Source organism: Anabas testudineus, chromosome 7, assembly GCF_900324465.2.
Source record: "Anabas testudineus chromosome 7, fAnaTes1.2, whole genome shotgun sequence".
Lineage (NCBI taxonomy): Eukaryota > Metazoa > Chordata > Actinopteri > Anabantiformes > Anabantidae > Anabas > Anabas testudineus.
This window is the reverse complement of record NC_046616.1, coordinates 15,076,031-15,084,891: the sequence shown is the minus strand read 5'-3', so window position 1 is coordinate 15,084,891 and position 8,861 is coordinate 15,076,031. Positions and strand designations below refer to the sequence as shown.

The window sequence follows — 8,861 nt, the reverse complement described above, 5'->3', positions numbered from 1 at the left end:
AACAACCCTAGGTTTCTTTTCAGCACTGTAGCCAGGCTGACAAAGAGTCATAGCTCGGTTGACCCTAGTATTCCCTCAACTCTCAGCAGCAATGACTTCATGAATTTCTTTACAAATAAAATCATAACTATTAGAGAAAAAATTGATCAGATCATCCCTGCATATAGCATGGATTGTACAACAACTCTAGATCCACGCTCGTACTTAGACTGCTTCCTCCCCGTAGATCATTCTGAATTAATTTCAGTAATTAATTCCTCTAAACCATCAACATGTGTCTTAGATCCCATCCCAACTAGACTCCTCAAGGATGTCTTACCTTTGATCAGCACGTCCATATTAGATCAGATCAATCTATCTTTACAAATAGGCTACGTACCACAGGCTTTTAAGGTTGCTGTAGTCAAGCCCCTACTCAAAAAGCCTACTCTGGACTCAGGGGTCTTAGCGAATTATAGACCAATATCCAATCTGCCCTTTATCTCTAAAATCCTTGAAAAGATAGTTTCTAAGCAATTGTACGACCACCTACGTAGCAATAACTTGTATGAAGATTTCCAGTCAGGATTTAGAGTACATCATAGTACAGAAACAGCACTGGTAAAGGTCACTAATGATCTTCTATTAGCATCAGACAATGGTCTACTCTCTATACTCGTCTTGTTAGATCTTAGTGCTGCATTCGACACTATAGATCACAACATTTTATTACACAGACTGGAACATGTCATTGGAATCAAAGGAACAGCACTAGAGTGGTTTAAATCGTATCTATCGGATAGATTTCAGTTTGTACACGTTAATGATGAGTCTTCCATGCACAGCAAAGTCAGCTATGGAGTTCCACAGGGATCTGTGCTTGGACCGATTCTTTTCACGTTATATATGTCCCCTTTAGGCAATATTATTAGGAAACACTCTATAAATTTCCATTGTTATGCAGATGATACCCAGCTATATTTATCTATGAAACCAGGAGAAACTAATCAATTAGTCAAACTTCAGGAATGCTTAAAAGACATAAAGGCCTGGATGACCTCCAATTTCCTTCTCCTAAATCCGGACAAGACAGAGGTTATACTGTTTGGGCCTAAAAATCTCAGAGACACTATGTCTAAACACATTCTCACCATTGATGACTTAGTTCTGGCCTCAAGTAATACTGTAAGAAACCTCGGAGTTATCTTTGATCAGGATATCTCCTTCACTTCATACATAAAAGAAATCTCTAGAACTGCCTTTTTTCACCTAAGAAACATTGCTAAAATTAGGAGCATCCTGTCCCAAAGTGATGCTGAAAAACTAGTCCATGCATTTGTTACTTCCAGACTGGACTATTGTAATTCATTATTAATAGGATGTCCCAATAACTCATTAAAGAGCCTCCAGTTAATCCAAAATGCTGCAGCCAGAGTTCTGACTGGAATTAGCAAGAGAGATCATATTTCTCCAACGTTAGCTTCTCTCCATTGGCTCCCTGTTAAATCCAGAATTGAATTTAAAATTCTTCTCCTAACTTATAAATCCCTTAATAATCAGGCTCCATCTTATCTTAAAGACCTCATAGTTCCTTATCTTCCAAGCAGAACTCTCCGTTCTCAGACTGCAGGTTTACTTGTGGTTCCTAGAGTTTCCAAATGTAAAATGGGAGGCAGAGCCTTTAGCTACCAAGCCCCTCTCCTGTGGAACCAGCTCCCAGTTCAGGTTCGGGAGGCAGACACCGTCTCTACATTTAAGACTAGACTTAAAACTTTCCTTTTTTATAAAGCTTATAGTTAGAGATGGATCAGGTGACTCTGAACCATCTCTTAGTTATGCTGATATAGGTTATTCTGCTGGGGGACCTCTACTGATAAACTGAGCTCCTCTCCTCTCTCCTTTCTCCTGTATCAATGCAAATGCCACCATTGCATGTCATTAACTTTGTGTCTTCTCTCTCTTTTAGTTGTGTTTCCTCCTCTCTGTCTCCCTCTCTCTGTACTTTTCTGCAGGTATCCTCGGCCTGGAGCTGTACATCTCCAGAATCCAGTTCATCTGCCCAATGTTCTTGATGCTTGTTGTTGTCTTTATTGCTTGTTGTTGTCTTTATTGCCTGCTGTTCTTTTCTCTCTTCTCTTTCCACTCACCCCAACCGGTCGAGGCAGATGGCCGCCCACTATGAGCCTGGTTCTGCTGGAGGTTTCTTCCTCTAAAGGGAGTTTTTCCTCTCCACTGTTGCCTAAAGCTTGCTCAAATGGGATTGTTGGGTTTTCTCTAATATTTTGTATAAATATTTTCTGTAAGGTCTTAAACCTTACACTGTAAAGTGCCTTGAGATAACTTCTGTTGTAAATTGGCGCTATACAAATAAAATTGAATTGAATTGAATTGAATTGAAATCTTAATGCTATTTACGATTTTCAGATGGTCGTTATGATTTCTAGACAAAAATAATAATAAATTAGAAGAGCACCATAGAGAATTTAATAATTGAAGATTGCAATGTGGTTCAAAATAAGGAGACTTAACACTTACTCTATGACCATGTTCTTTAGATCATCAGCTGTGAGACTTTGCAGTTTGTCAACAGTGATGTAATGTTCTGGGTAAAAGAGGAAACAGTTAATAGCAGTCCTGTAATACATTATATTTATTTATTATGACAATATTAGTTTTATTTATTATTATTATTTTAATGATATTAGCCATATTGGCATACAACAAATACAGCAAGAATGGAAAGGTTAAAGCAGCTCTCAGCTGGTTTATAGTGAAACCATTTTGAAAACTCTAATCTAGCATCTCTGGAAATGTATTCACATAGGCTCTGTGGTGTATCTGACAGCATTAACTTTAAACACATCTTAATTTCATTGGTTTGTGAAATACAAAGTCATAATGGTGAAAATTGTGTCATTGTCCAACTTTCAATGGAATTGACTGCACTGATACTCAAAGCAGACATGAGGTAAAAACAAACTATAATTTCAGAATTAAACCAACCTTTATAATTAACTCTCACATTTTTAAGTCTTGTTTGTCTTCCAGGTACTGACATACTTTGTCCACTGTGTGTTGCTCCACTCACGCTGTCGTCTCTGGTCTTTTCAAGCTATAAGTGATGATGTTTGCCTCTAAGAGATGCCTTAAATGTAGATCTGATGATAATAAATGATTACTGTTATTATTAATAATAGTAATTCTAGTCACAGAATCACTGTAATGTTCTCTCACATTGCTAAATGCAGCTGGTGATGAAAGAAAACCACAAAACAAACCAAGGTTACCTCTCTAATATACCCGTTAGAACAATGTTTTAACAAATGTTGACACATCTTGTTCATGTTTATGATCCAAATGATTTCATGAAAGGAGTGATCAATAATTGTGCTAATAATAGTGTTTGTCTTGATAACATGCTGCAGTCTTTCCTTGTTCTCACTTTCTATCATGTAGATGTGCATTGATGACACGATTGAAGGGAATGGACTAAAGGCTAATGGACTAATGGGATGGACTAAATAATAGAATGAAATGGCAGCAAATACAATACATTTCTAAAGCACCACAAACTACATCTTCCACAATCATCACACACCAACTACATCAAATGTCCACAAGATGACACTGTAGCTTAATTCCTTGGCACTGCCTGCTCTGCAGTAAAATGATCTAACAAATGTAATTTGAGTTCAGAGATGGATTAAAATACTTGTTCACTTTGTCACACTTTGTTGTTGTAGTAAGGTAGTATAATCTCTGAAGCTTTTAAAACTTAAATCATCTCCAAGATGATATCTGCCTATTTCTGTGTCAGTATCCCTAAATGAAATAACGTGAAAGTTTTTGTGGAATCATCAAGTCAGCCACAAAAGGATTTAAAAAAAAACAGTGGACTGTGTTTAGTTAGTTTTCTGCAAATTCCAACCTGTCCTTGATACTAAGATTCAACAGTAATATGATGAATTATGTTTTGCATGATAAAGGTTGACTATGGCCTGCTAAAATGTACTCAGAACCCTTTTAAATGTAAATGACCACCTTACATTACATACAGTATGTGTAACACTGTTGGCCATTATCCAATATAAGGCCTGTCCAAAAAAACAAGTCACCACCTGGATTTAACTAAGCAAATAGGTAAGAGCCTCCTATTGGATAATTACTACATGGGTGATTATCTTTCAGCTGGCAACAAGTTATATAACCCTATGTGATGCAGTGGGTAGCTTCTCATTTCTTAAACAACCATGTCAGAAGATGTGGTTGTAGAAAAAGATTTTAATCTGTTTTAGAGGGGTCAAATTAAAGGCATGCATTAAGCAAAGAAAATAGTAAAGGAGATTGATAAAACTAGTGAAACTGGGTTAAGAACTGTCCAGTGAAAGAAGGTCAAGTGGTGAACCTGAATATTTTGACGGACCAGGATATTCTATCAGTGATTTTTTTCTTCCCTAATGACACAGGCATATTCCAAGTTGACAATATCAGGATTCATCTGGCTCAAATTGTGAAAGAGTTGTTCAGGGAGCATGACGCATCATTTTCACACATGGACTGTTGACCACAGAGTCCAGACCTTAAACGGTCCAACTCTTCCAGAGTCTTTAAGTCTGTTAAGGTTATGTGTTTCTAAAAAACTGTTTGACACAATGACACAACTTATACAAGACCATAAACAGAACCCACCTTACACAAAGTAAAATGTTTAAAATGGGATTAACCAATACATCCTTTATAGTGCACTTCTCTGAACAGCTCCATCTCTATGCCTGTGGAAACGTCACCAAAGTTGCCCATAGATATAGAAACCCACTGTTAAACTTTAACTATCACCTAAGAAATAGTTCTTTTGAATTGGAATTCTAAAAACCTATCACATATCAATCTCTTGACAAATCTTCTTATAGAAAACATAACCATAGAGAAAAAATATCAGCTACATATAAAAACAACATGCATTTAACTACAACATGGAATCCATTTATAAATTACTTTAGTTTTTCTAATTTTACCTGTTTATTATTGGTCATCCACCCAACATATTGTTGTTACTGTTACTGTTGCTTTTACATATTAGGTCAGCACCTACCTCTATTTCAAAGTCCTCTGGTGTCGTATTTGTTCAGCCACTTGCTTTTTCCATTCCTTCTTCTTTTGGGAGATCAGTTTTACCTGGACAATAATTGTCTATCTTATAGTTTTCATTAATTTTGATTACTTTGTAAAACTCTGTTTTCCATTTAACATGACAATTTTAGAGAGACACTCTTCCAATCAGAGAATTTATACAGTTTTAGTTAATTAATAGGTTTTGTGTCAGAACACATAACCATAGAGAAAATACCAGCTACATATAAAAACAATATATCTGCTTTTAACTACAACATGGAATTCATTCATAAATGACTTTGGTTTCTCTAATTTTACCTGTTTATTATTGGTTAACCACCCAACATATTGTTGTTACTGTTAGTGTTGCTGTTGCTAATGTTATTTTGACCTCAGTTTGATTCTGTAATATATCCTTTTCTTCTAACTCCCTATTATTCTTTCAGCCATCACTATAATTACTATTTTTAATGTAGTTATAATCCCACGTCCACCATTCTTTCTCCATTTTCCCTATGGCACCCAATACCCTGGTGCAAAAACACACCGTACACGCACAGACGCACGCACGCACGCACACACACACACACACACACACACACACACACACACACACACACACACACACACAGGGTACTAAAGGTAAAGCACTTCATACCACACACACCAGGAATAAGACCACACGAAATATTGAGGAGAGTATCAGAACAGGAAGGATAGGTACTCACATAATCTCAGTTTTCACTCTGTGCTGGTAGGCACGTCTGTGTCAACAACGTTTTGCTGTTTTGTGTTTTGTCTTCTGACGTCTGTCTGCACTTTTTCTTTGTGTTCTTGCACTGTTTGCACTAGGTTGCACAGGATGCACTTTATGTGTTTGCTAGGACAACTTAGCAGTCCTCAGCCCCATGTTTGTCTTGTTGCCGTTTTATGTAGCACCATGGTTCTGGAGAAACGTTGTCTCATTTCACTATGTACTGCTTCAGCTATATGTGGTTGGAATGACAATAAAGCTTCTTGACTTGACTTGACTTGACTTGCAGACAGTACCTTGTGTGGAAAAAATCATGTTGTACACCTCCTGTTGAGAGTATTGAGTACAGTTAAGTTCTGTTTAAAGTGTGATTTTAAAAGAAACAGACACAACATTGCCAGCACCTTGTCTCTAATGCAGATGTGTTTCTTGCCGTCCTCAGCCTCACACACTCTGGCAAACTTTAGGAAACGGCGATAGTCAAAGTTGTTCTGCATGCCCAGGATATTTACAATCAAAGGATATTTACAATGTGAGATAGTTCACAGTCACCTGAGCCATCTCTAACTATAAGCTTTATATAATGGAATTTTTTTAAGTCTTAAATGTAGAGAGGGTGTCTGCCTGCTGAACATGAACTTAGATGGAAGTTAGTAAATGGGGAATGTTGGGAATGTCAAACACTGATAAAACAGTCTGATGGGATCAAAGACATCGAGGTTAATTGTAAAATAACTTCTGGTATACACATTCTTGGTAATCTCCACTACAACTCAAATGTTTAAGATCACTTAGATATTAAAATTTTTCCAAGGAAACACACATGAGATTATTCTGAATAGGAAATATAGCAAGAACAGGACATGCTGACATTGGCAGAGTTCAGAAATAATGATTTTGATGGACCTGATAGCTGTATTCTTCAAACAACAAAAAAACACCTATTGCAACATTTACAGCCTGGCAGAACTTAGACATTCTAGCTGCCAATTTTGATAGCTTTGCTTCCTCAATGTCCTTCCACTCTGTACAAAGCTCTTATTTTACCCCCTCCAAAGCATCCAGACCATCCGCTGCCTCCACACGCTTGACTAAAGGTATTACTGTAAGTCAACGTAGTTTGTAGTTACCAGCATGATAAGAAAGTTTCCTCACAATTTCTCGCATTGCGTAGCCTTCTTTTCTAAGGACAACAATAGACTGACAAGCCTCTAATGGAAGTCCTTTCTTTCTGGCTATTGGTACCTATTGGAACCTGTAAACAAACAACTGCTGATGTTCAGATATAAAACTAACCTAAAGAATGCCATGCTCCCCTGTTTGTTCCATTAGTACTGTTCTCATCTGAGCAACACAATTAGCCTCTCATAATCAATTGGCCTTGAAATGATTTATTCCTTAATGTCTTTATATTTTGGGGGATTTAGATGTTACTCTTCTATGGAGTGCGCTGACACTTCAAAAAGTCTGTTTAAGTTGAGACAATTAAGATAAGATAAGATAAGATAAGATAGGCTTTATTTATCCCACAATGGGGAAATTCTTTTGTCTACAGCAGAAAGTTTGGTGCAGGGGGTGGGAGGGGTTATCCATGATGGATGTAAGTTTGGCCAACATCCTCCTGTCCGCCACCACAGTGTCATAAAAACTCCTTAGCAGCTGTCTGCACACACCAAAAGACCTCAGTCTCCTCAGCAGGTGAAGGCGACTCTGGCCCTTGTTGTACAGAGCGTCCGTGTTGCTGGACCAGTCCAGTTTATTGTTAAGGTGAGCACCCAGCTGTTTAAATGTGTCCACAGTCTCAATGTCTGAACGCTGAATATGTGTGTGGTGGAGGGGACCTCCTGAAGTCAAGAACTAGCTCCTTTGTCTTACTGGTGTTTAGGATCAGGTGGTTATTTTCACATCTGCCCACAGGGTCAGAGATGACCCCCCTGTGCTCCTGCTCGTCCCCCCCGATACACAGCCAACAATGACACTGTCATCTGAGAGCTTCTGTGGGAGGGAGTTGTATTTAAAGTCTGTGGTGGGAGTTTATTTAAAGTCTGATGAGTACAGTGTGAACAGAAAAGGGGAGAGCACAGTCCCTTGAGGTGCCCCCGTGCTGCAGACTACCACAGGACCTTTTACGACACACAGTCACACAGTCTCACAAACTGTGGCCTGCCTGTGAGGTAGTTGATGGTCCAAGCAGCCAGTTGTTGGTCCACGCCTGCCACCTCCAGCTTCCTCTTCAGCAGTGATGGCTGGATGTGTTGAAAGCACTGGAGAAATCAAAAAACATGACTCTCACAGTGCTCCCAGGGGACTCCAGGTGAGACAGGGCCTGATGCTGCAGGTAGATGATGGCGTCATCCACCCCGATGCTTGTCAATATGCAAACTGCAGCGGGTCCAGTGCTGAGTTCACCATGAATTTCAACCATTTTAAAATCTGTAACCTCTCCTTATACCTTGTACCCTCAACTGTATAGCTCAACACAACCAACCCAGCAGCCATTCAACATCACAATGGTAAAAATATAAGATCATGGAAGAAATACAAAACAAACTGCACCCAAACCATTGCACATAGACACCATAGGGCAGTATAGTATCCTGCAAATGTTCTCTACTTTAGATTTCTGCATAATAATTTCTGCAATTTCACCTCCACCTCCACTCAACCCATGGACTCTTAATTGACTGATTAATTTCACCTGTGTTCCCCTTTTGTTTTATAAGCTTCCCTCAGTCCTTTGTTCTCTGCTGGTTCGTCACGTTGTGTTGTGTGTCATGGTGCATAGTGTCCTCAGCAACTCTGGTTCGTCCGTCATCTTCCTCGTTTGTTTGTTGGACTGTTTCCCCACATGTGAGTTTTTGTTTGCCTGCGACTGCAGTGATTTTCTGTTGTCACTTTGTATTTTTGGTTTTGGCGTTTGCTCCTGTGTTGCCTTGCCCTCGACAGTAGTTTTCTTTTGTTACTTTTGTATTTTTTAGTCTGTCGGTTTTGTGCTGTGTAGTCCTGTGTTAAGTTA

General features: G+C 38.7%; 1 long non-coding RNA gene across 2 annotated transcripts; it reads right to left on the bottom strand.

The window, feature by feature from the left end:
• Positions 1 to 2,377: 2,377 nt before the first annotated feature.
• On the bottom strand, positions 2,378 to 5,308 carry LOC113167333. Of its 2 annotated transcripts, XR_003299274.1 has the most exons (4): positions 5,072 to 5,308; positions 3,002 to 3,137; positions 2,515 to 2,581; positions 2,378 to 2,419 (listed from the first exon to the last, which is right to left on the bottom strand). It is a non-coding gene; the product is annotated as an uncharacterized LOC113167333 (long non-coding RNA). The 2 variants fall into 2 exon arrangements; XR_003299273.1 differs by lacking the exon at positions 5,072 to 5,308 and having other exon boundaries at positions 3,002 to 4,234.
• Positions 5,309 to 8,861: the final 3,553 nt, after the last annotated feature.